General features: G+C 45.9%; 1 protein-coding gene across 2 annotated transcripts in view; it reads left to right on the forward strand.

Annotated features, from left to right (window-relative positions):
• The first annotated feature begins 3105 nt into the window (after positions 1–3105).
• Positions 3106–27695, forward strand: part of LOC126100530 (carbohydrate sulfotransferase 8-like) — a 104583-nt gene continuing 79993 nt past the window's right edge. For both annotated transcript variants that reach the window (XM_049911144.1, XM_049911145.1), the window contains exon 1: positions 3106–3159. The gene's annotated coding sequence lies outside the window, so the exon portion shown is untranslated. The remainder of the gene's footprint in view (positions 3160–27695) is intronic.

Raw genomic sequence — 27695 nt, forward strand, 5'->3', positions numbered from 1 at the left:
CGCGCGTCCAGCGTTTAAATACTCCAAATAAACACTATGACCCGCTGGGCGCAGATGTTTAAAATTATTGCCGCAGCGCTTGATAGCAAGAAGCTGCGAAACAGAAGAAAGAACAATCTATCTTTTGTTAAGAAATATTCTAGAGACTTCATTATCCTTTGTACTTTCAGTCGCCGACATGTTAAGACGTACTACATAGCATTGCTACAAGTTGTATTTTTATTTTGTGTGAAAATTATGTGAAACGACGAACAAACGTTTCGGTTACTCGGGAAAAGATATAATGTATTTACGCGTACGCAAAGACATTTAATTTTAAGAAGGAACGGACTGACAGAGCAGCCATTATTTGACTGCGCCATGTACAAAAGAAATATCAGATGTAACTCATGTATTTATTGTGTATTTGTCAATGTCTAGAAGTTTAAAGCCAATTTGTTCAAAATATATTAATATTTTACGATGCAGTAATTTTCTTCTTATTCTTTTCTTTCACTAACCAAAAATGATGTTCAAATTGTATGTGAGCTTTGTTACAGGTTCGCTCTTTATTGCGGTGTCTCGATTGTATTTGGGAGACCACTAATGTGTTCAACTTCCGGTCTGATAATCTTTTTCTTGCGAAATTCCACTAATTTGCTTTAATTTCCATTTTCATATTCAAATAGGTCCTTTAGGTATTTTCATTGAAGATTCTGATTGCGTGAAGGCAATCCGGGTCAAAAGATCAGTTAAGAAAACCCCTTCGCGCAATCAATCCGTACGTCTCCTGAATACAATCGAAAACCGACTCATCGGTGATCAATTAATAATCTCTCACTTTTTTTAAGTCGTACTAAAAAACGGCCATACAGGATAGCCGTATGTACTCAACCTAGCGTTAGGTTGCATTTTGTCAGTAAATATTACCAACAAACAGTGACAGCATCACTATTATTATTTACTAATATTTCTTATACAGAATAAGCAAGTTCCTAGCGCCAGAACAGATATCGAAACGGTACTCCACCTCTCGCCACATGTTCATAAGCATAACAGGTGTCATGGCATCTACTGTGGCGAAGATCCGTTGCCTCAAATCCACCAGATCGCTAACCTTTGTTCTGTAAACTATGTCCTCGATAAACCCCCCTCCACTGAAATCCAGCAGAGGCCAGCAGTGTCAGATCGAGTATTCGAGGGGGCCAGGCAGTGGGAACCCCACTTCTGATACATCGCTCAGTAAATCCCACAATAGTGGCTTGGGACACCCCCATGCTGGAAAAAGACACCAGGAGGCATCTGTGAAACTGAATAATTCGCCAGCATGACATGATAAGAGTGCCCTGTCACTGTATATTGCACAACAAAAATGGAACAATCACAACATGTGCTTGATAGGTTCCTGGGAATTACGCCGGATAATATTGTAAAAACCGCACAATATTTCAGCGAGACAACTGCCCGCCATCTTCAGGTGCTACTGTCGCGTCGCTGAGAAGCTCGCCAACATATACATTGTCTATGTAATGTATATTTTCAAACAAACATCACATTGTCTACGGTGATCCACAGTCTTAATGTGATGCAAAAGCTGGAGTTCGGAGCATACAACCGGAGACATTAGTGCATAGTGTCGTGGACTACCAAATGGGGAGCTAGCTCGTCTAATGGACTGTCATAGGCTTCTAGCGAATGCTTCACACACATGTTCCACAGTTTCTTAATTCACATGCTTTTTATGATGTTTTCCAGCATCTTCCCGTTTCCCGAAGAGTTCTGTCCCACTGATGAACGGATTGATATCTGCGAGGATCGACGTTCCATTCTCTCCACTGAAGACGTGATGCAGATTTGAACTCTGCTAATCACGGTACACAAAGCATATTTCATTGTGGCGTTCACATCTAGACTGTCAGGAGTACGTCTACCTCCTATGCAATAAGCATCTGTGCACTCGCACCTTACGACTCAGTGCTGTTCATGAAATGGTGAGGATCACATCTTCGAGAGTAACTCTATCGATCGCGTATTTACCCAACAACTCGAAATGTCGAATTTTTTCGTATAAACATTTGTTTATGTGTGTCTCTAGCCCTCATAATAAGACCACACCATAACACCACCGCCTCCGAATTTTACTGTTGGCACTACACATGCTGGCAATTGACGTTCACCATGCATTCTCCATACCCACACCCTGCCATCGAATCGCCACATTGTGTACAATGATTCGTCACTCCACAAACGTTTCTCCACTGTTCAATCGTCCAGTGTTTACGTGCCTTACACCAAGCGAGGCGTCGTTTGGCATTTACAGGCGCGATGTGTGGCTTATGACCAGCCGCTCTACCATGGAATCCAAGTTTTCTGACCTCCCAACTGACAGTCATAGTACTTGCAGTGGATCCTGATGCAGTTTGGAATTCCTGTGTGATGGTCTGGATAGATGTCTGCCCATCACACATTACGACCCTCTTCAACTGTTGGCGGTCTCTGTCAGTCAAGAGACGAGGTCGGCCTGTACGCTTTTGTGCTGTACGTGTCCCTTCACGTTTCCACTTCACTATCACATCGGAAACAGTGGACCTAGGGATGTTTAGGAGTGTGGAAATCTCGCGTACAGACGTATGACACAAGTGACACCCAAGGAACTGACCACGTTCGAAGTCCGTGAGATCCGCAGAGCGCCCCATTCTGTTCTCCAACGATGTTTATTTACTACTAAGGTCGCTGATATGGGGTACGTGGCAGTAGGTGGCAGCTCAATGCACCTGAGAAACGTATGTTTTTGGGGGTGTCCGGATACTTTGATGACAGCGTAGGTCGGTCAGTTGGCTGGTGTTTGTGTAGCTTGTTTTTTTCTGGAATTCGTTTACATTTTAAACGTTTCACACGTCCTTTATTTCCAGAAAGCTTCAAAGGAACTTGGGTATTGGTAAATGTAAAAAAAAAAAGTTTAGACTATTATGTCCTCTCCTGGGATGTGCGCCAGCGTCGTTTCTCGTTTGACCATTAGTAGTCGTAACGAAACGAGGCGCTGGCAAGGTCAAAGAGCAGGTGCTGCCGCGCCGCGGCGGCGTCCGGTAGCTGCCCGGCTGAACCGGTGGTCAGTTAGTTGTGCGGCGCGTCGTGACGCGACCGCGGCGAAGCAGCTGAGTGCGTGCGCCTCGAACTCCGGTAAGTCCGACTCCCTGCTGGCACCCGGGCCGGCCTCCTAACTTATTGCAGATAAAATTAAAGAAAAACATCATTCTCATAGAAATAGTTCATTGTATCTTAAAAGGTAATGTGGGAGATCCACACAAACACATACAGCTCGAAAGCTTTCACAAGTTACGTTTCTACCGAAAAATTACGCGCGTCTGAAAAACTGGTGATTAATTCCTCTTATGCCTCTTTCGTTGCTATCTAAGATTTTGCATTCTCTAAGAGCCTGGAATTTTTTTTTTTTTTTTATCAACAGATGGAAGCCACTAGGAGCATCTTTGGGGTTACCAAATGTGACATATCATGTAGGGTGTACACCTTTTTCATAATATTATAGGTGTTGATCGACCCGTTTATTTTCATATACAATTGCCTTTCGTACGTGATAGAAAAAAATTACAACTGTTTGTTATCACAGTATGTCACACTTACAACTCGACTTAAAATTAAAAAAAAAGAAAAGAAAACCACAGGGCAGTTACGAAAGTGTAGGTATAAAGCTTTTCAACACATTACTTGTGCGGGCACATTCTGCATGTCTTACTATCTTCAGAAATAAGAGCCAAAAATAGCTGAAATTAAAGCGTTTTGCACTATAACAGAATTTTACAATTGTGTAAAAGTTGATCTGATTTACTAAATAACTCATAATCCTGTGATTCTTGTTTTTCTCCCGGCGTATTTGATAATCAAAATATCCACGGGTGTGCTGCCGGTCTATAGTGTCCAACGGGCACAATATTTCGGCGATCATACATGTCGCCATCATCAGGTGAACTGACGGACTGAGCTCCTGTGAACGTGCCGGCACGGAGATCCGTACGCTATGGCTGCTCAGGGGGAACTGGGTTCGGTCTCGGCGCGGCCGATTTAAATACCCTCCGCCCGCGGCGCGCTCCCTCCGCCGTCCGCGCCCCGCGCCACGGTCGCGCGGTGGAACAGATTGCGACGGCGTCTGAGATGACGTCGGTGTGATGGCTCTGTCCGCCGTGGTCATCACAACTATACGTTTGCTAGATTTACTCTTGATTAACCCAATCGCTGGTTCCCAAGCCTTGCTAAGATTATAGCCGCAGTCACGGTTTATGAGGTCGTCATTGGTGCGAATTTCGATGGCCTCTCTAACAACGCTGTCCCAGTATCTCGACGTCTGTACCAGAATCCTCGTGCGGTCATACTCCATGGCGTGATTTTCCGACAAACAATGTTCAGCGACCGCCGACTTGCTCGGATACATCAGTCGAGTGTGCCTCTGGTGTTCACGGCATCGATCCTCGACGGTACGCATCGTCTGACCTGGTGTTTCTTCAGAATGCGGGCGATTTTCCCCGAGAGTGCGCCTGTGTATGGAATAAATGCAGTGCCTGAAGAAACATCAGGTCGGAACTGTGTTTTGTCCTCCAAATAAAACTCGTGCACTGGTGGGGAGCGCCAAAGATGACCTCGGTTTGAGGAAGGCCGGCGTGTACCAGATTCCGTGTCAACGTGGCAAGTCGTATATTGGTCAGACGATGCGTACCGTCGAGGATCGATGCCGTGAACACCAGAGTCACACTCGACTGATGTATCCCAGCAAGTCGGCGGTCGCTGAACATTGTTTGTCGGAAAATCACGCCATGGAGTATGACCGCACGAGGATTCTGGTACAGACGTCGAGATACTGGGACAGCGTTGTTAGAGAGGCCATCGAAATTCGCACCAATGACGACCTCATAAACCGTGACTGTGGCTATAATCTTAGCAAGGCTTGGGAACCAGCGATTGGGTTAATCAAGAGTAAATCGAGCAAACGTATAGTTGTGACGACCACGGCGGACAGAGCCATCACACCGACGTCATCTCAGACGCCGTCGCAATCTGTTCTACCGCGCGACCGTGGCGCGGGGCGCGGACGGCGGAGGGAGTGCGCCGCGGGCGGAGGGTATTTAAATCGGCCGCCGCCGCGACCGAACCCAGTTCCCCCTGAGCAGCCGTAGCGTACGGATCTCCGTGCCGGCACGTTCACAGGAGCTCAGTCCGTCAGTTCACCTGATGATGGCGACATGTATGATCGCCGAAATATTGTGCCCGTTGGACACTATAGACCGGCAGCACACCCGTGGATATTTTGAACTCATAATCCTGTTTGTTAGTACTTTGTTTCCCTGTGGAGTGTATCTTTTTTTCTATGTGCAGTACCATAGTGTATGTGTGTTTCATAACGTGTGAATCATACTTTATAAAACCTCGTGTACATTACTCATGGCGACATCGCCTGCACGCAAATGATTAAACGTAAATAAATGAATGAAAAAATAAATAGATTCGCCATTAAAACATTTAAATGCGTTCCAACCAAATTTTGAATCATTTCTTCCACTCCAATGTTGATAGCTAAAAGCGTGGCTTTGAAAGAAGGCCATAGCTTCTTTAGGTGATAACAACCACCGTCTCCGCATTTTTTGTTTGCGGTAGGAAACAAAAAGAAGTCGTTGCGTGATAGCTTAGGGACATACGGACAACGAGATGTTAATTCGATGCTTCTTTCCCCGAAACAATTATTTGACATGCCGCGAGACGGTGAAGAGATGCAGCGTTTCCGGCTGTTTCTCCGGAATCCACCGGCCGGTGTGGCCGAGCGGTTCTAGGCGCTTCAGTCTGGAACCGCTACGGTCGCAGGTTCGAATTCTGCCTCGGGCATGGATGTGTGTGATGTCTTTAGGTTAGTTAGGTTTAAGTAGTTCTAAGTTCTAGGGGACTGATGACCTCCGATGTTGAGTGCCATAGTGCTCAGAGCCATCTCCGGAATCCATCGGTGACTTGCAGCAAACAAAATGTTCTATACAATACAGCTGTAACTCTACTCTTCGATCGTGTAAAGCAATGGATGACATGTTCAGTGTAAACAAAGAAACACGCGATCATTCTCTTGGAAGTATTTCACGAACGAACAACTTCTGTAGGTTGCGGTTCATCTTCGAAGGCTCAAAACAACTGATTGCTACTTAATCTCTGGTTCGTGCGAATGTAACCAAGTTTCGTCTCGTGTTGCAATGTTGCATACGGACTTTGCATTCCCCCGAACATTTCAGGTGGTGTGAGGAGGCGTCTATCTTCCTATAATTAATATGACCGTCCTCTTCACTCGTGTAGTGCCCAGCGTTCTGTTTTTTTTTTTCCAAGAACAACCGATTTTATTTGCCCTTGGCGAAATTCATCGCTACAGAAGCACGACTGAGCTGAAATTCTGCAGATCAGATTCCTGGAGACGACTGATCACGAAAAGTTGAATGAATCGATTCCAAGCATTGTCGTTCAGCCTTTACGAAAATCGTAAAAATTATTCAACGAAAACGTGCAGTTGTAATTTCCTTTCCGAGAGCACTGTTTCTTTAAACGCTCACTTTAAACCAACTACTCTTTCAGTCTCCGAGGCGCTAGTGTTTTAGTACTGTTGTTGTTGCCTTCCGCACGAAAGTGGTGTCGTGTAGCTCTGCATGCTGGTCTATCTGTGCAAGCCACTTCAGCTGTGCATAACTACAGCCGTCTGAGCATGCTTCCTGTATTCTAGCCTTCGTCTCCCTCTACATACACCCGCCAGCCCCCCTCACCCTTCCCCCTTTCTCAGACTTACGATTTCCTGATGTCTCAGGATATGTTGTATCAACCGATCTCATCTTTTAGTCGGTCTGTGTCACAAATTTCTTTTTTCCTCATTTCAGTTCAGTCCTCTCCTCATTAATTACTGGATCTACCCGCCTAACCTTCAGAATTTTTCTATAGCACCACGTTTCGAAAATTTATTTACTGATGTGCTTGTCGTTCACATTTCACTTGCGTAGAGGACTACGCTCCAGACACAGAGCTTCGGGAAGGAGTTCCTACAATTTATATTTACATTAGACGTTAGCTAATTCACCTTTTTGAGAGAGTCTTTTCGTGCTGTAGCCAGTCCGCGTTTTAAATCCTCTCTTTTCTGCCAGTATCAATTATTTTGCTGCCCATATAGCAAAACTCATCTGGCACTCTCAATTTTTCATTTCATCATTATTTCTTACAGCATTACGCGAAGTAATTCTACTACATTTCATTACCATTGTTTTAGCATTGTTGATGTTCATGTGTTTTCATAACATCATCGGTTCCGTTCAACTGCTCTTGCAAGTTCTTTGCTGTCTGACAGGATTACATCGGCAAACGTCCAAGCTTTTTTCTTGTCCCTAAATTTTAATTCCTTTAATTTGTGGGAAATGAGGTACCGGAGGCTTGGTAGCAGGACAGTGATACACCGTGAGGATAAGATTTCCACACTAGTTATTGCTGAGCGCAATATACATAACTTGTGTTGCCGTTACAAGCGTACAGAGCATACTAAACCCTCCTTTCCTGCTGGGGCAACGATGTTCCTTCTCTCCCATCAGATGTGTTACGCAGCGACAAATTCCTTCCTGAAATTTTTCTTTGGTTTCCGTTACTTCTTGCTCAGTGTATACATTTAATAGCAATGAGGATAGACTACAAATCCGTATCATTCCCTTCTCGATCACTGTTTCCCTTACATGTCGTTAGACTCTTATAACAGCAGTCTGGGTTTAGAACAAGCTGTTTGTATGACATTTTGCTACTTGTATTTCATCCCTGCTATCATCTGAATTTCAAATAGCGCATTCAGTCAAAGGTGTCAAAAGCCTTCTGTAAATCTGCAAATAATACGTATGTACGTTTTCATTTCTTCAGCTTATCTTCTAAAATAAGTCGAAGGGTTAGTCTAGCCTCGCGTACTCCTGCATTGTTCTGTAACCCAAACTGATCTTCTCCGATGTTGGTAACTACCAGTTTTTCCATTACGTTTTAAATAATTTGTGTCAGTAATTTGTAACCATGACTTATTTCGAGATTCGAGAACAATCATCTACTTCCTTTTTCCTTTCTATAACAATGTTCTCAATTTGATTTACACTACTGGCCATTAAAATTGCTACACCAAGAAGAAATGCAGATCATAAACGGGTATTCATTGGACAAATATATATTATTAGAACTGACATTTGATCACATTTTCACGCAATTTGGGTGCATAGATCCTGAGAAATCAGTACCCAGAATAACCACATCTGGCCGTAATAACGGCCTTGATACGCCTGGTCATTGAGTCAAACAGAGCTTGGATGGCGTGTACAGCTGTAGCTGCCCATGCAGCTTCAACACGATACCACAGTTCATCAAGAGTAGTGACTGGCGTATTGTGACGAGCCAGTTGCTCGGCCACCATTGACCAGACGTTTTCAGCTGGTGAGAGATCTGGAGAATGTGCTGGCCAGGGCAGCAGTCGAACATTTTCTGTATCCAGAAAGGCTCGTACAGGACCTGCAACATGCGGTCGTGCATTATCCTGCTGAAATGTAGGGTTTTGCAGGGATCGAATGAAGGGTAGAACCACGGGTCGTAACACATAAAAAAGTAACGTCCACTGTCCAAAGTGCCGTCAATGCTGAGAGGTGACCGAAACGTGTAACCAATGGCATCCCATACCATCACGCCGGGTGATACGCCAGTATGGCGATGACGAATAGATGCTTCCAATGTGCGTTCACCGCGATGTCGCCAAACACGGATGCGACCATCATGATGCTGTAAACAGAACCTGGATTCATCCGAAAAAATGACGTTTTGCCATTCGTGCACCCAGGTTCGTCGTTGAGTACACCATCGCAGGCGCTCCTGTCTGTGATGCAGCGTCAAGCGTAAACGCAGCCACGGTCTCCAAGCTGATAGTCCATGCTGCTGCAAACGTCGTCGAACTGTTCGTGCAGATGGTTGTTGTGTTGCAAACGTCCCCATCTGTTGACTCATGGATCGAGACGTGGCTGTACGATCCATGACAGCCATGCGGATAAGATGCCTGTCATCTCGACTGCTAGTGATACGAGGCCGTTGGGATCCAGCACGGCGTTCCGTATTACCCTCCTGAACCCAACGATTCCATATTCTGCTAGCAGTCATTGAATCTCTCCCTTTCAGCTTTCTGTATTTGATTAGGATTGATATCTGAGTTCTTGATATTCATACATTTGGCTCTCTCTCTCTAAGTGTCCTATCTTTTTCCCTGCTTCTGCAGCGTTGCATTGTCCTCTACCTAATCCTCCTTAGCCATTTTGGCCTCTCTACCTATCTCATATCGCAAGCATCTGTATTCCCGTTTATTTGCTTCATTTGGTGATTTCTTATGTTGGGGACTGTACGCTCTTAGAATGGCAGCCTGTGTGAGGCAGATTTTCTATGGTTTTTGGGTAACAAGTCTCTGAATATTTAGTGATGTAACATTGTTTAGTAGCGTCGTTCTTGAAATGTCTGTCACTAGAGTTTCTTGACTATTGAGCCTTTTTCGTGTAGCATTCTTTTGAATCTTGGCTATCTTTCCTGTTGTTTCCACATCGTTGGCGTCCTTTTTCCAACAAAGAAGTCCAACAATCGACAGAATGAGGGTTTTATAAGGGAACTTCTGCACTGACGAACCGCAGTTCAGAATGATATTCGACCACCAGTAGTGTGCCAGCACTTGGCAGCGAAAGGAAAAGGGCGAGGTTAGAGTCCCGGTCCAGTTCACACTTTTGTCAACGTCCACTTAAGATGTCTGCTTGCTAGAGTTGACAGTTCCTTGATGTCGCTCGTAACGCAGTGGGCTGTAGTACACTGTAGACAACGAGAATCGCAGAATCTAGTGATGTCTTTTGGCAGCAGATATGAATTGGTTATATTTGTTTTCGATACCAAGACCGCCACGATAACTTTTACTGGTATGGTCGTTAGCAGTCTTAGAGTTGGTTGCTGACTTTCGTATTTATTTGGTGAATACAAATATCTAGATGTACTGACAGTCTGGTCTATCGCGCCCGAGGCCTAGGTTTAGGTGGACTGTGAGAGTGTACGAAGCCAACGATACTCAGCACGAAAATACGTTTGCCATAATGGATTGATGTGTAGTATATCCCGAGACAGAAGTGTGTTATCGCAATAACCAACTTGTATGTCTTATTTTCGAATTTGCCGAAAATTGCGACGATGTGATTAAATAACTACACTACTGGCCATTAAAATTTCTACACCACGAAGATGACGTGCTACAGACGTGAAATTTAACCGACAGAAAGAAAATGCTGTGATATGCAAATGGTTAGTTTTTCAGAACATTCACACAAGGTTGGCGCCAGTGGCGACACCTACAATGTGCTGACATGAGGAAAGTTTCCAACCGATTTCTCATACACGAACGGCAGTTGCCCGGCGTTGCCTGGTGAAACGTTGTTGTGATGCCTCGTGTAAGGAGGAGAAATGCGTACCATCACGTTTCCGACTTTGATAAAAGTGGGATTGTAGCCTATCGCGATTGCGGTTTACCGTACCGCGACATTGCTGCTCGCGTTGGTCGAGATCCAATGATTGTTAGCGGAATATGGAATCGATGGGTTCAGGAGGGTAATATGGAACGCCGTGCTGGATCCCAACGGCCTCGTATCACTAGTAGTCGAGATGACAGCCATCTTATCCGCATGGCTGTAACGGATCGTGCAGCCACGTCTCGATCCTTGAGTCAACAGATGGTGACGTTTGCAACACAACAACCATCTGCACGAACAGTTCGACGACGTTTGCAGCAGCATGGACTATCAGCTCGGAGACCGTGGCTGCGGTTACCCTTCATGCTGCATCACAGACAGGAGTGCCTGCGACGGTGTACTCAGCGACGAACCTGGGTGCACGAATGGCAAAACGTCATTTTTTCGGATGAATTCAGGTTCTGTTTACAGCATCATGGTGGTCGCATCCTGGCGACATGGCGGTGAACGCACATTGGAAGCGTGCCATACTGGCGTATCACCCGGCGTGATGGTATGGTGTGCCATTGGTTATACGTCTCGGTCACCTCTTGTTCGCATTGACGGCACTTTGAACAACGAACGTTACATTTCAAATGTGTTACGACCCGTGTCTCTACCCTTCATTCGATCCCTGCAAAACCCTACATTTCAGCAGGATAATGCACGACCGCATGTTGCAGGTCCTGTACTGGCCTTTCTGGATACAGAAAATGTTCGACTACTGCCCAGGCCAGTACATTCTCCAGATCTCTCACCAATTGAAAACGTCTGGTCACTGGTGACACTGGTGGCTCGTCACAATACGCCAGTCACTACTCTTGATGAACTGCGGTATCGTGTTGAAACTGCATGGGCAGCTGTACCTCTACATGCTATTCAAGCTCTATTTGATTCAATGCCCAGGCATATCAAGGCCGTTATTACGGCCAGATGTGGTTGTTCTGGGTACTGATTTCTCAGGACCTATGCACCCAAATTGCGTGAAAATGTAATCACATGTCAGTTCTAGTATAATATATTTGTCCAATCAATACCCGTTTATCATCTGCATTTCTTCTTGGTGTAGCAGTTTTAATGGCCAGTAGTGTATATTTACGAACCGAGAAAATTACATCCGCGCATTCTGATTGGCTACTTCCAACCGACTCAGGATTCGCCCCATACAGTTCTCGTAGCTCATCACTCAAGTTGTTACCAATATTGGGAAGCAACACCACAGCCGCCGACCTCTACGGCAGTGTCAATCAGACAGGGTGTTTCATTGCAGCATTCTTCAGCTTCATCTGTGTGACGTCACACGCTCCTTCTACCTTTAACGGCTCTGCAGTGAGTTTTGGCAGTGCTGCCTGGCAGCAGAGGCTCGTGGTCAGTCGCGCAGTCGAACAATAGCGCATCGCCAGGCAGCTACGAAACGTCGTCTGCCAGGTCATTATTTTACACAGGGCGCGCCAGGAGAGCAGGTCAATATTCGGGGTCCCATTGTAACGTTTTCCTTCAGCGTAACACTTGACGCAAGTTTTAATGTTACGAAAAAAAATGGTTCAAATGGCTCTGAGCACTATGGGACTTGACTTCTGAGGTCATCAGTCCCATAGAACTTAAATCTAACTAACCTAAGGACATCACACACATCCATGCCCGAGGCAGGATTCGAACCTGCGACCGTAGCGGTCGCGGGGCTCCAGACTGTAGCGCCTAGAAACGCTCGGCCACCTCGGCCGGCTTTAATGTTACGGAAATTATGTTTGATATAACGATCTGTCCCCCATCAGAGCGTATCTCTTACAGAGTGTATCTCTTGCAGAGAATCTCTAATAACCTGACTACCTTTTGTCCGCAGCTAGTGGTCGTGCCGTAGCGCTCTTGCTTCCCGCGCCCGGGTTCCCGGGTTCGATTCCCGGCGGGGCCAGGAATTTTCTCTGCCTCGTGATGACTGGGTGTTGTGTGATGTCCTTAGGTTAGTTAGGTTTAACTAGTTCTAATTTCTAGGAGACTGATGACCATAGATGTTAAGTCCCATAGTGCTCAGAACCATTTGACCACCTTTTGTAGAATCTTAGAACATGTTCTGAGCTCGAACGTAGCAAAGTATCTAGAACGGGAGGATAGCCTCCACGCCAACCAGCATGGATTTTGAAAACATTGGCCACATGAAACCCAACGCGCAATTTTTTCACGTGACATTCTGAAAACCGTGGGTCGAGGTGGCCAAGAAGATGCAGTGTTTCTTGTCTTCCGGAAAGCTTATTAATGAAAGTACGGTCCTGTGAAGTATCAAACGAGGTCTGTGACTTGACTGAGGGTCTCTTGTTAGGGAGGACGCAGCATATTGGATGGAGAGTACAGAACCTATATATGACTCAGATGTGCCCTTGTTTTTCATGTTGTAGCCTCAGACTTGTTGCAGGTGATGCAGAGTAATAAAGTATACTCAAGTAATGTCTGACAGAAGGTGCATAATTATTTAGTCAGATTTTGATAAGATCTCAAAATAGTACAGATACAGTCCTGGAAATGGAAAAAAGAACACATTGACACCGGTGTGTCAGATCCACCATACTTGCTCCGGACACTGCGACAGGGCTGTACAAGCAATGATCACACGCACGGCACAGCGGACACACCAGGAACCGCGGTGTTGGCCGTCGAATGGCGCTAGCTGCGCAGCATTTGTGCACTGCCGCCGTCAGTGTCAGCCAGTTTGCCGTGGCATACGGAGCTCCATCGCAGTCTTTAACACTGGTAGCATGCCGCGACAGCGTGGACGTGAACCGTATGTGCAGTTGACGGACTTTGAGCGAGGGCGTATAGTGGGCATGCGGGAGGTCGGGTGGACGTACCGCCGAATTGCTCAACACGTGGGGCGTGAGGTCTCCACAGTACATCGATGTTGTCGCCAGTGGTCGGCGGAAGGTGCACGTGCCCGTCGACCTGGGACCGGACCGCAGCGACGCACGGATGCACGCCAAGACCGTAGGATCCTACGCAGTGCCGTAGGGGACCGCACCGCCACTTCCCAGCAAATTAGGGACACTGTTGCTCCTGGGGTATCGGCGAGGACCATTCGCAACCGTCTCCATGAAGCTGGGCTACGGTCCCGCACACCGTTAGGCCGTCTTCCGCTCACGCCCCAACATCGTGCAGCCCGCCTCCAGTGGTGTCGCGACAGGCGTGAATGGAGGGACGAATGGAGACGTGTCGTCTTCAGCGATGAGAGTCGCTTCTGCCTCGGTGCCAATGATGGTCGTATGCGTGTTTGGCGCCGTGCAGGTGAGCGCCACAATCAGGACTGCATACGAGCGAGGCACACAGGGCCAACACCCGGCATCATGGTGTGGGGAGCGATCTCCTACACTGGCCGTACACCACTGGTGATCGTCGAGGGGACACTGAATAGTGCACGGTACATCCAAACCGTCATCGAACCCATCGTTCTACCATTCCTAGACCGGCAAGGGAACTTGCTGTTCCAACAGGACAATGCACGTCCGCATGTATCCCGTGCCACCCAACGTGCTCTAGAAGGTGTAAGTCAACTACCCTGGCCAGCAAGATCTCCGGATCTGTCCCCCATTGAGCATGTTTGGGACTGGATGAAGCGTCGTCTCACGCGGTCTGCACGTCCAGCACGAACGCTGGTCCAACTGAGGCGCCAGGTGGAAATGGCATGGCAAGCCGTTCCACAGGACTACATCCAGCATCTCTACGATCGTCTCCATGGGAGAATAGCAGCCTGCATTGCTGCGAAAGGTGGATATACACTGTACTAGTGCCGACATTGTGCATGCTCTGTTGCCTGTGTCTATGTGCCTGTGGTTCTGTCAGTGTGATCATGTGATGTATCTGACCCCAGGAATGTGTCAAATAAGTTTCCCCTTCCTGGGACAATGAGTTCACGGTGTTCTTATTTCAATTTCCAGGAGTGTATGACAACTATGTTTAAATGTTCAGAAACGTAAATTTGTGGCCTCCAAGAAAACGAAATATACGTACTGTCATGCGATTACAATATCAGTGACTGACAATTAGGATCAGTCAACTTATACAAATAACTGAGCGGGCTGTCGCTTCAAAATAGAAGACAAAGCCTCAAGAAGAAGGAGTAATAGATGAATCCGAGAATGTACTACAGTGTCCTAGATATTGCTATCACAGGGATCTCAAAGACAAAATGAGACTAATTACAGGGCAGACAGAGGCGTCTAAGCATCACCTTCCCTCCATATGAATGGAAGGGCAAGAAGTCCTAATAACTGACACAGCGGCAAGTGCCCTCTCGTATGGTGTGTGTGTGTGCGTGTGTGTGTGTGTGTGTGTGTGTGTGTGTGTGTGTGTGTGTGTGTATATATGTGGATGCAGTTGAAGCATTACAACACACAACCTACTGGCAGGCGTAATTATTACACATACGTAATGTAATTTTTAGGGACAGTAAATGCCAACAACGCTAGAAGAAAACAAATAACGATTATAAAGAACCGTTATTGGGTTCTTAAAAGAAAATATGTACTTTACATCTTTATCTTTACATTATGATGATACGAACATGTCAAGCACCGGTCACTGGAAAGGGAGGGGCGGGGGGGGGGGGGGGGGGAGAAAGAGAGAGAGAGAAACATCTACGATCTTACGATTTCCAGCACTCTTTGAAACACAATAATGTTAGCCTCGTCATATTACGAAAATGAATACATTGGAGTTCGAACTAGTCTGTATTTATTGACGCTTTATAAATCCGGTGCCATCTGAATGGCTCTCATTAATTTATCCCTAGCAGTTTAGTTTCACGTCCACAACCCGTTTGTAACTCTAGTTATATATATATATATACAAGTTTTTGTCATCAAGTCTGTAACTCGAATGCCAGTTAGTGAATGGAGGGGAGATACGGTTTGCTCAATAGAATCGAGTAAAAATCATTAACATAAATGCTGGTACCCCCTCGGTGGTATAGTATACCTGCTGCTGTGTTACTCTCTCCCTTCACGTCGAGACAAATTTTTGCTTACCTGCAGAGACTGTCAGCATCGGATATCAGAACCTACAGCAAATATTCCAGCCGGGAAGTGCTTGAAGAACTTATTAGAGACAGCGGCTAAGGTTACAGACAAGTAACAGATAGGCAGAAATTCAACATATTTCGGTTGTTGTTGTGGTCTTCAGTCCTGAAACAGGTTTGATGCAGCTCTCCATGTTACTCTATCCTGTGCAAGCTTCTTCATCTCCCAGTACATACTGCAACCTACATCCTTCTGAATCTGTTTAGTGTATTCATCTTTTGGTATCCCACTACGATGTTTACCCTCCACGCTGCCCACCAATACTAAATTGGTGATCCCTTGATCTCTCAGAACATGTCCTACCAACCGGTCCCTCCTTTTTGTCAAGTTGTGCCACAAACTCCTCTTCTCCCCAATCCTATTCAATACCTCCTCATTAGTTATATGATCTACCAATCTAATCTTCAGCATTCTTCTGTAGCACCACATTTCGAAAGCTTCTATTCTCTTCTTGTCCAAACTACTTATCGTCCATGTTTCACTTCCATACATGGCTACACTCCATACGAATACTTTCAGAAACGACTTCCTGACACTTAAATCTATACTCAATGTTAACAAATTTCTCTTCTTCAGAAACGCTATCCTTGCCATTGCCAGTCTACATTTGATATCCTCTCTACTTCGACCATCATCAGTTATTTTGCTCCCCAAATAGCAAAACTCTTTTACTACTTTAAGTGTCTCATTTCCTAATCTAATTCCCTCAGCATCACTTCCAAGTCCTTTGCTGTCTCTGACAGAATTACGATGTCATCGGCGAACCTCAATGTTTTTATTTCTTCTCCATGGATTTTAATACCTAATCCAAATTTTTCTTTTGTTTCCTTTACTGCTTGCTCAATATACAGATTGAATAACATCGGTGAGAGGCTACAACCCTGTCTCACTCCCTTCCCAACCACTGCTCCCCTTTCATGTCCCTCGACTCTTATAACTGCCATCTGGTTTCTGTACAAATTGTAAATAGCCTTTCACTCCCTGTATTTTACCCCTGCCACCTTTAGAATTCGAAAGAGAGTATTCCAGTCAACATTGTCAAAAGCTGTCTCTAAGTCTACAAATGCTAGAAACGTAGGTTTGCCTTTCCTTAATCTAGCTTCTAAGATAAGTCGTAGGGTCAGTATTGCCTCATGTGTTCCGATATTTCTACGGAATCCAAACTGATCTTCCCCGAGGTCGGGCCCGCATCTCGTGGTCGTGCGGTAGCGTTCTCGCTTCCCACGCCCGGGTTCCAGGGTTCGATTCCCGGCGGGGTCAGGGATTTTCTCTGCCTCGTGATGGCTGGGTGTTGTGTGCTGTCCTTAGGTTAGCTAGGTTTAAGTAGTTCTAAGTTCTAGGGGACTGATGACCATAGATGTTAAGTCCCATAGTGCTCAGAGCCATTTGAACCATTTGAACCCCGAGGTCGGTTTCTACCGGTTTTTCCATTGGTCTGTAAAGAATTCGCGTTAGTATTTTGCATTCGTGACTTATTAAACTGATAGTTCGGTAATTTTCACATCTGTCGACACCTGCTTTCTTTGGGATTGGAATTATTATATTCTTCTTGAAGTCTGAGGGTATATCGCCTGTCTCATACATCTTGCTCACCAGATGGTAGAGTTTTGTCAGGACTGGCTCTCCCAAGACCGCCAGTAGTTCTAATGGAATGTTGTCTACTCCCGGGGCCTTGTTTCGAGTCAGGTCTTTCAGTGCTCTGTCAAACTCTTCACGCAGTATCGTATCTCCCATTTCATCTTCATCCACATCCTCTTCCATTTCCATAATATTGTCCTCAAGTACATCGCCCTTGTATAGACCCTCTATATACTCCTTCCACCTTTCTGCTTTCCGTTCTTTGCTTAGAACTGGGTTTCCATCTGAGCTCTTGATATTCATACAAGTGGTTCTCCTTTCTCCAAAGGTCTCTCTAATTTTCCTGTAGGCAGTATCTATCTTACCCCTAGTGAGAGAAGCCTCTACATCCTTACATTTGTCCTCTAGCCATCCCTGCTTAGCCATTTTGCACTTCCTGTCGATCTCATTTTTGAGACGTTTGTATTCCTTTTTGCCTGCTTCATTTACTGCATTTTTATATTTTCTCCTTTCATCAATTAAATTCAATTTTTCTTCTGTTACCCAAGAATTTCTTCTAGCCCTCGTCTTTTTACCTACTAGATCCTCTGCTGCCTTCACTACTTTTGTATATTAACTCAATAAAACAAAATAAATGCGAGGTAGCTTTTAGGGTGTGCCTCCTCGACGGCGAATGCTCATCAGAGGCAAGTGTATCGACAGGAGTGCGCCAAGATAGCGCGATATGGCCACTCTTATTCTCCGCATCCACAAATGATCCGACAGACAACGGGAGCAGGTATCTGTGGCTGATCGCCGATGATGCTGTAGTGTACGAGACGATGTCTTCGTTGAATGACTTCAGGAGGATACAAGATTACTTAGACAAAATTTCTAGGTTGGTGTGATAAATAGCAGCTTGTTCTAATGTACTAAAAAGTAAGGTAATGCAGATGAGAAGGAAAAGCAATCGTGGAATTTTCGAATACAGCACGTCGATTAGATATCTAGGCGTAACGTTGCAAAGCGTTATGAAATGCAACGAGCATATAAGCATGGTAGTAGGGAAGGCGAATGGTAGGTTCCGGTTTATCGGGCGGTTGGTTGGTTTGGGGAAGGAGACCAGACAGCGTGGTGATCGGTCTGATCGGATTAGGGAAGGATGGGGAAGGAGGTCGGCCGTGCCCTTTCAGAGGAACCATCCCGGCATTTGCCTAGAGCGATTTAGGGAAATCACGGAAAACCTAAATCAGGATGGCCGGACGCGGGATTGAACCGTCGTCCTTCCGAATGCGAGTCCAGTGTCGAACCACTGCGCCACCCCGCTCGGTTTATCGGGCGGATTTTAGGAAGGTGTAGCTCATCTGCAAAGGAGACCGCATTTAAAACATTGGTGAAAGCCATTCTTGAATACTTCTCTGAATGTTTGGGGCCCCCAGCAGATCGAATTAAAGGAAGCCATCGAAGCAATTCGCAGGCGTGCTGCTAGATTTGTTGCCGGTAGATTCGATGAACATATATTACGGAGACGCTTTGTGAATTCAAACGGGAATCCTTAGTGGGCAGACGATGTTCTTCTCGCGAAACACTATTGAGAAAACTTAGACAATCGGCATTTCAGGCTCACTGCAGAGCGATTATGCTGCCGCCTTCACACACTTCGCCTAAAGACCACGAAGATAAGAGTAAATAGAGCTCTTATGCAGGCATATAGATAGTCGTTTTCCCCTCTCTGTGTTTGCGAGTGGGACAGGAAAGGAAATGACTAGTCGTGGTACAATATACGCATCGCCATGCACCATACGATGACTTGCAGAGTATATAGATAGATGTAGATGACCACCAGTCCACAACTGCGGATCATCGATAATCATAGCCTGTTCCTACGGAAAACATAATTTGTGTAAATAAGAAATAATATAATTTCTTCTGTGTGACTAAAATTTAATATTTTCCTATGTAAACACTCTGACATTTTTGTATCTGCTGTACAAATAATTTCTGTAAGTCACACATCATGTTTTCGTGTTTGCGACATTCCGTTATCACCTGAAGATGGCATAAAAAGCCCATAGCCAGTTCGTGACCAAATGAATACAATTTTTCTGAACATAAGGAAGTTTTCTTTTTAATATTAAGAATATTATTGATAATGAAGCACTTTTCTCTGCCATTCTATGTGTGTTGTGGGAGCAGCTTACGATACACTATGTCATGTCCAGCATTCTGTAATAGGCAACGGATCGAAATGTATTAAAGTCGGTTTAGCACCTGACACAGACCTTGAAGTCATGGCAGAAAAGAAAACAAAATGTATGGCGTTGTACACAACTATTGTCATCTCTGCTTAGCTGTGTTACAGCGAAAAAATGTTGAATGAAACTGCTTGCAGAGCTATAAAACAAGAAAGCTCTATTGCGAAAGTATGTGGGATATAGTCTTCTTCCAATACAGGGAATGAAACTTTACACAGGTCTGTGGGAACGACTTTGATCACTGGCCACCTGCTCCAACGAATCAACACGTGTATATTTAATTGGATCACAACATATGATCGATGCCGACACACACATTGTACTTGTTTTCGATATACCGGAAGAGTTCTCTACCAGGTGACGGTAGTGAAGTGCTATTACAGTGCATGGTATGGAGCTTAAAAGTTGGGTTGCATATACTTCGAAGTTTATCTTCGCTGGATGGTAAAAAATAACAAGGGGGGAGGGACGTTTGGGTGTTGGGTGACAGACATGAATGCATCCTGAGATGCAGATATCCTTTGGATGGCAGTGCTTGTACGTAGTTTGGAAACACACCATAAAATCCACAGTCTTCTTCCAGTTCCAGTATGATGTGAAGTCTTCTTATTTTTCCCACTAAGAAACACCGCCATAACTGCCCATAATGTCTTTTCTACTGCCTCATGTTGCAGGAGAAAGCTTCGTTTGGTGCTGGCCTTACACATTGTACATTGTTGGTGGAGCTACAACAACATGTTCCCATTTCTACCAAGCGGTAAAAATATACTCCTTTCACATTGGCTCAGCTCATCCCGTTTCTCCACAGGATGCAGAAGATGGTAGCGCTCTCCGACTTGCGTCTAGTTCTGACTTAAATTGGGATGATCACATGGACGAAGCTGCAGGGAGGGAGGCAAAGACTGAGGAACAGTTACAAGATGCAGGGGGACTGTCCAAAGCCACGCCGAATTTTGCTGTAGCAGATAGGTTTGTGAAAGGCGACTCGTTTCGAGATATGAGAGCGACATGAATATGATTCACCAGTGGCTGTAATCATTAAAAGACACCTCCGTAGGATCCAATGCAAGTGTATGGTTGAATGGAGAGACTTGATTCCAAATCGCAGACAGCATTTCTACCAGAGAGTGTAACACTGTAGATCTTAAAATCCAGCGTGTTGGTCATAGGATTTTTTTACATTTCTTACGACTTCAATATAAAGCTGCAATTTTAGGTGTTTCCTTACATAGCACACCATGTACTGTATGTGATCATTCTCACCCAACATCCTCCCTCGCCTATAACCCTGTGGATATATCGCAGATCCTCTGTTATACTGTCTGTGCATGAGATCGAGATAAAATGCATTACAAATGCTATTTGTTAGCGGCACGTGTGAGTTGTAAATATCTGCTTAGTAGCACGTTCCTTAGCTGAATCACTTTGCAAATCCGGTGAGAAGAGTGAATTATTACGAGCTTACATCGGTGGCAATGTGGCACAACTTTCGGTACGTCAGTACATACACCAGTGATCACCGTCTATTTTAATACTGCACTATTTGTGTGGAGGACCACTTCATTCAGAAGCAACACCATTCCTCGATTTATAAGGCATGTATAATTTCCAGAATTTTTGAATCAAGAACAGCTGCCAACATGAGTAACTTAAAAGTAGATGCTTACCTACTCCGAGGATATCTACAAAAATACTTCAGTACTCCGTCACTTAAGAAACAAGTTCCGGACCAGACTGTATACCAGTTAGGTTCCTTTCAGGGTATGCTGATACAATAGCTGGATACTTAATAATCATATATAACCGTTCGCTCGACGAAAGATCCATACCCAAAGACTGGAAAATTGCACAGGTCACCCTAATATTAAAGAAAGGTAGTAGGAGTAACCCACTAAATGACAGGCCCATGTCGTTAAGGTCGCCATGCAGCAGAATTTTGGAACATATATTGTGTTTCAACGTTATGAATTACTCCGAAGAAAACGCTCTATTGACCCAGTCAACATGGATTTAGAAAACATTGTTCTTGTGAAACCAACTAGCTCTTTACTCACACGAAGTATTGAGTGCTATTGATAAGGGGTTTCAAATTGATTCCGTATCTCTAGATTTACAGAAGGCTTTTGACACTATAGCACACAAGTGGCTTGTTGTGAAATTGCGCGCTTATGGAATATCGTCTCAGTTAAGCGACTGGATTTGTGATTTCCTGTTGCCGAGCGCGTCTAGGCGCTACAGTCTGGAGCCGTGCGACCGCTACGGTCGCAGGTTCGAATCCTGCCTCGGGCATGGATGTGTGTGATGTCCTTAGGTTAGTTAAGTTTAAGTAGTTCTAAGTTCTAGGGGACTGATGACCTCAGAAGTTAAGTCCCATAGTGCTCAGAGCCATTTGAACCATTTTTTGGTGATTTCCTGTCAGAGAGGCCACAGTTCGTAGTAACTGACGGGAAGTCAGAAGTGATTCCTGGCGTTCCCCAAGATAGCATTATACGCCCTTTGCAGTTTCTCATCTGTATAAACGATTTACGAGACAAACTGGGCAGCCGTCTTAGGTTGTTTGCAGATGACGCTGTCGTTTATCGACTAGTAAAGTCACCAGAGAATCAAAACAAATTGCGAAACGATTTAGAAAAGATATCTGTATGGTGCGAAAATTGGCAATTGATCCTAAGTAACGAAAACTGTGGTCATCCACATGAGTCTAAAAGGAATCCGTTAAACTTCGGTTACACGATAAATCAGTCAAATCAAAGGCCGTAAATTCAACTAAATACCTAGAAATTACAATTACGAACAACTTAAATTGGAAGGAACACTTAGAAAACGTTCAGGGGAAGGCTAAGCAAAAACTGCGTTTCATTGGCAGGACACTTGGAAAATGTAACAGACCTACTGCCTACACTACACTCGCTCGTCCTGTTTTAGAATACTGCTGCGCGGTGTGGGATCCCTACCAGATAGGATTGATGGGGTACGTCGAGAAACCTCAAAGAAGGGCAGCACGTTTTGTATTATCGCGGAATAGGGGGGAGAGTGTCACTGAAATGATACAGAATTTGGGGTGGACATCATTAAAACGAAGGCATTTTTCGTTGTGGCGGAGTCTTCTCACGAAATTTCAATCACCAACTTTCTCCTCCGAATGCGAAAATATTTTGTTGACGCCGACCTACATAGTGAGAAATGATCATCACAATAAAGTAAGAGAAATCAGAGCTCACACCGAGAAATATAGGTGTTCGTTTTGTTTCGTGCGCTGTGTGAGACTAGAATAATAGAGAATTGCTGAAAAGGAGGTTCCATGAACCCTCTGCCAGGCACTTAAATGTGATTAGCAGAGTATCCTTGTAGATGTAGATGTTGATGCAGATGTAGACGTAGACGAACACGCGACGACGCCTGATTTCAAATTGGACTACCGTCGATTACTCATAACAGACCACTCTAACAAGCTACAATTCCTCTGTTTACCTTTCTTCTCGTTTTCCACAGTGAAATACGTCTAGCAGTCACCTGTATGCTACGAATGGATCTTTTATCAGGCTACAGCCACATTACCTTTCGTCTTAACGTAATACTTCGACGTGAATTCGTATAGATATTCATTGTTGCCGATGTGCTATACTTGAGTGTTGAAGCAGATTTGTTATAAAACCGAGACTCGGTAGAGCACTTGCCCGCGAAAGGCAAAGGTCCCGAGTTCGAGTCTCGGTCGGGCACACAGTTTTAATCTGCCAGGAAGTCTCATATCAGCGCACACTCCGCTGCAGAGTGAAAATCTCATTCTGGAAACATCCCCCAGGCTGTAGCTAAGCCATGTCTCCGCAATATCCTTTCTTGCAGGAGTGCTAGTTCTGCAAGGTTCGCAAGAGAGCTTCTGTAAAGTTTGGAAGGTAGGAGACGGGATACTGGCAGAAGTAAGGCTGTGAGGACCGGGCGTGAGTCGTGCTTCGGTAGCTCAGATGGTAGAGCACTTGCCCGCGAAAGGCAAAGGTCCCGAGTTCGAGTCTCGGTCGGGCACACAGTTTTAATCTGCCAGGAAGTTTCATATCAGCGCACACTCCGCTGCAGAGTGAAAATCTCATTCTGGAGATTTGTTATAGTTTGACAGCCCCTTCCGAGGTCTTCGGCTGATTCACTTTAGAACACAATTGTATAGTCATGGACACCTGTACCATGCCAGCCGAGCTGTTGCTCTCCTGAAATCAGTTGTCCATTGCCTTCTTCAGCACCGACAAAACACTCAACGGTAAACGACATTGTGGTGTGCACGGCTTCATCTGCGTCCACACAATCTCGAGACGGCAAAGCAAGAGTTTTCTTTCGTGGTAGCACAAGGATTGTGTCGCCCTTCAGAAAGCAGTTGGGACTCGCTACTATGTAGTCAAAAGTATCCGGAGATCCCCCCAAAAAATACGTTTTTCATATTAGGTGCATTGTGCTGCCAAGTACTCCATATCAGCGACCTCAGTAGCCATTAGACATCGTGGTAGGACAGAATGGGGTGCTCCACAGAGCTCACGAACTTCGAACATGGTCAGGGTATTGGGTGCCACTTGTGTCATCCGCCTGTACGCGAGATTTCCACACTCTTAAATATCCCTAGGACCACTGTTTCTGAAGTGATAGTGAAGTGGAAACAGAAAGAGTCACTTACAGCACAAAAGCATACAGGCCGACCTCGTCTGTTGACTGACAGAGACCGCCGACAGTTGAAGACGCCGTAATGTGTAATAGGCAGACATCTATCCAGACCATCACATAGGAATTCCAAACTGCATCAAGATCCACTGCAAGTACTATGACAGTTAGGTGGGAGATGAGAAGACGTGGATTTCATGGTCGAGCGGCTGCTCATAAGCCTCACATCACGCCGGTAAATGCCAAACGACGCCTCGCTTGGTGTAAGGAGCGTAAACACTGGACGATCGAACAGTGGAAAAACGCTGTGTGGAGTGACGAATCACGGCGCACAATATGGTCGATCCGATGGCTGGGTGTGGGTATGGTAAATGCCTGGTTAAAGTCATCTGCCAGCGTGTGTAGTGCCAACAGTAAAATTCTGAGGCGGTGGTGTTATGGTGTGGTCGTGTTTTTAATGGAGGGGCTTGCACCCCTTGTTGCTTTGCGTGGCACTATCACAGCACAGCCTACAGTGGTGATTTAAGCACCTTCTTGCTTCTCACTGTTGACGAGCAATTCTGGGATGGCGATTGCATTTTTCGACACGATCGAGAACCTGTTCATAATGCACGGCCTGTAGCGCAGTGGTTACACGAAAATAACATCCCTGTAATGGACTGCCCTGCACCGAGTCCTGACCTGAATCCTGTAGAGCACCTTTGTGATGTTTTGAAGCGCCGCTTCGTCCCAGGCCTCACCGACTGACATTGATACCTCTCCTCAGTGCAGCACTCCGTGAAGAATGGGCTGCCATTCCTCAAGAAACCTTCCAACACCCGATGGAACGTATGCCTGCGAGAGTGGAAGACGTCATCGAGGCTAAGGGTGAGCCAACACCATACGGAAATCCACCATTACCAATGGAGGGCGCCACGGGCTTGTAAGTCATTTTCAGCCGGGTGTCCGGATACTTTTGATCACATAATGTATATTACTAGTTAACCTGGTGTCTGCTCTCACTTGTAGATAACCTGTCTAATGGCTTCCATGGGCAATAAAAGTTTATTTTCAATATTTCGCAATATTTCGTACAATTATTGACCGAACTTCAAACTTTAAAATTCTGGCATAATCTACTCGACAAGCGCTAATTAAAGACAGACAGATGTAAGTCAGAAATTCCTACCAATCACCATTTACACATTATAGTAATACACTCCTGGAAATGGAAAAAAGAACGCATTGACACCGGTGTGTCAGACCCACCATACTTGCTCCGGACACTGCGACAGGGCTGTACAAGCAATGATCACACGCACGGCACAGCGGACACACCAGGAACCGCGGTGTTGGCCGTCGAATGGCGCTAGCTGCGCAGCATTTGTGCACCGCCGCCGTCAGTGTCAGCCAGTTTGCCGTGGCATACGGAGCTCCATCGCAGTCTTTAACACTGGTAGCATGCCGCGACAGCGTGGACGTGAACCGTATGTGCAGTTGACGGACTTTGAGCGAGGGCGTATAGTGGGCATGCGGGAGACCGGCTGGACGTACCGCCGAATTGCTCAACACGTGGGGCGTGAGGTCTCCACAGTACATCGATGTTGTCGCCAGTGGTCGGCGGAAGGTGCACGTGCCCGTCGACCTGGGACCGGACCGCAGCGACGCACGGATGCACGCCAAGACCGTAGGATCCTACGCAGTGCCGTAGGGGACCGCACCGCCACTTCCCAGCAAATTAGGGACACTGTTGCTCCTGGGGTATCGGCGAGGACCATTCGCAACCGTCTCCATGAAGCTGGGCTACGGTCCCGCACACCGTTAGGCCGTCTTCCGCTCACGCCCCAACATCGTGCAGCCCGCCTCCAGTGGTGTCGCGACAGGCGTGAATGGAGGGACGAATGGAAACGTGTCGTCTTCAGCGATGAGAGTCGCTTCTGCCTTGGTGCCAATGATGGTCGTATGCGTGTTTGGCGCCGTGCAGGTGAGCGCCACAATCAGGACTGCATACGACCGAGGCACAGAGGGCCAAGACCCGGCATCAAGGTGTGGGGAGCGATCTCCTACACTGGCCGTACACCACTGGTGATCGTCGAGGGGACACTGAATAGTGCACGGTACATCCAAACCGTCATCGAACCCATCGTTCTACCATTCCTAGACCGGCAAGGGAACTTGCTGTTCCAACAGGACAATGCACGTCCGCATGTATCCCGTGCCACCCAACGTGCTCTAGAAGGTGTAAGTCAACTACCCTGGCCAGCAAGATCTCCGGATCTGTCCCCCATTGAGCATGTTTGGGACTGGATGAAGCGTCGTCTCACGCGGTCTGCACGTCCAGCACGAACGCTGGTCCAACTGAGGCGCCAGGTGGAAATGGCATGGCAAGCCGTTCCACAGGACTACATCCAGCATCTCTACGATCGTCTCCATGGGAGAATAGCAGCCTGCATTGCTGCGAAAGGTGGATATACACTGTACTAGTGACGACATTGTGCATGCTCTGTTGCCTGTGTCTATGTGCCTGTGGTTCCGTCAGTGTGGTGATGTGATGTATCTGACCCCAGGAATGTGTCAATAAAGTTTCCCCTTCCTGTGACAATGAATTCACGGTGTTCTTATTTCAATTTCCAGGAGTGTATATTTTTACGTTCTGACGAATTACCCAAAACTGTGACTTATGGATGCAATGGCTACGGATCTCGACACATCATCATCTTATGATACTAACGAAGACTACAATGTCGATGAAGAAGTCATCGTATCCGATGACACAATCGACTCTGCACCAGACTGAGATAAAGAAACACTCAACGCAATGGTGGCCTAAACAGAGAAGGAAGTGTCTGTTGGGAAAAACAAAAAGAAGGCAAAACAATCACTATTCGCCCCAAAAAACTGGCTCGAAACATGTACAGAACACAAGTAACGAGAGTGGCTCAAATTAGAACAGTTTCTCAGCAGCTTCCTAGTCGTCAGTCACAACGTCGTCCTCTGGAGGAAACTTCCGATACATCTTGGTGCCATCTAAAGTGCGAGCTAATGTCTAAGACAGGAATAGCATGGACAACGAAAAGTCAGCGTGAAACTTCTGATTGTAGAATGAATGCTTTCACGACCGGTTGACATGGCTGTTGATATACTTTCCGGGATGTGAGGTCGTGGTCCAAGAACTTTTCTGCTCCTTACGTTTCGTCCAGGACTGCGCTGGACTTCCTCAGAGGCGCTGCTCCGGCAAGACTCAGCGGAGCAGCGCCTCTGAGGAAGTCCAGCGCTGTCCTGGACGAAACGTAAGGAGCAGAAAAGTTCTTGGACCACGACCTCACATCCCGGAAAGTATATCAACAGTCAGCGTGAAACCCCTGATAAAACACCAGCAAGGACGTAGTCCATATTCGCCAAGGACCGATTGCTTCCACCGGGTACACGTGAAATTTTAAAATGTTTCCACTTATTTTTCTGATAGTCTCAACGAAATGTTGCTTTGCACGATTGCTGAAATCGCTGAGCAGCATACAAAGTATAAACCCATCAATTGGACATCGGGAACCACCAAAAGTGAGCTGACAGCTATTTTGGGGCTGCTTATACTCAGTGCTGCCATGAAGACGAATCGTCTTCCAACTTGCATTCTTTTCAACGAGAGCAGACGTGGC

Source organism: Schistocerca cancellata, chromosome 9 (assembly GCF_023864275.1).
Source record: "Schistocerca cancellata isolate TAMUIC-IGC-003103 chromosome 9, iqSchCanc2.1, whole genome shotgun sequence".
Lineage (NCBI taxonomy): Eukaryota > Metazoa > Arthropoda > Insecta > Orthoptera > Acrididae > Schistocerca > Schistocerca cancellata.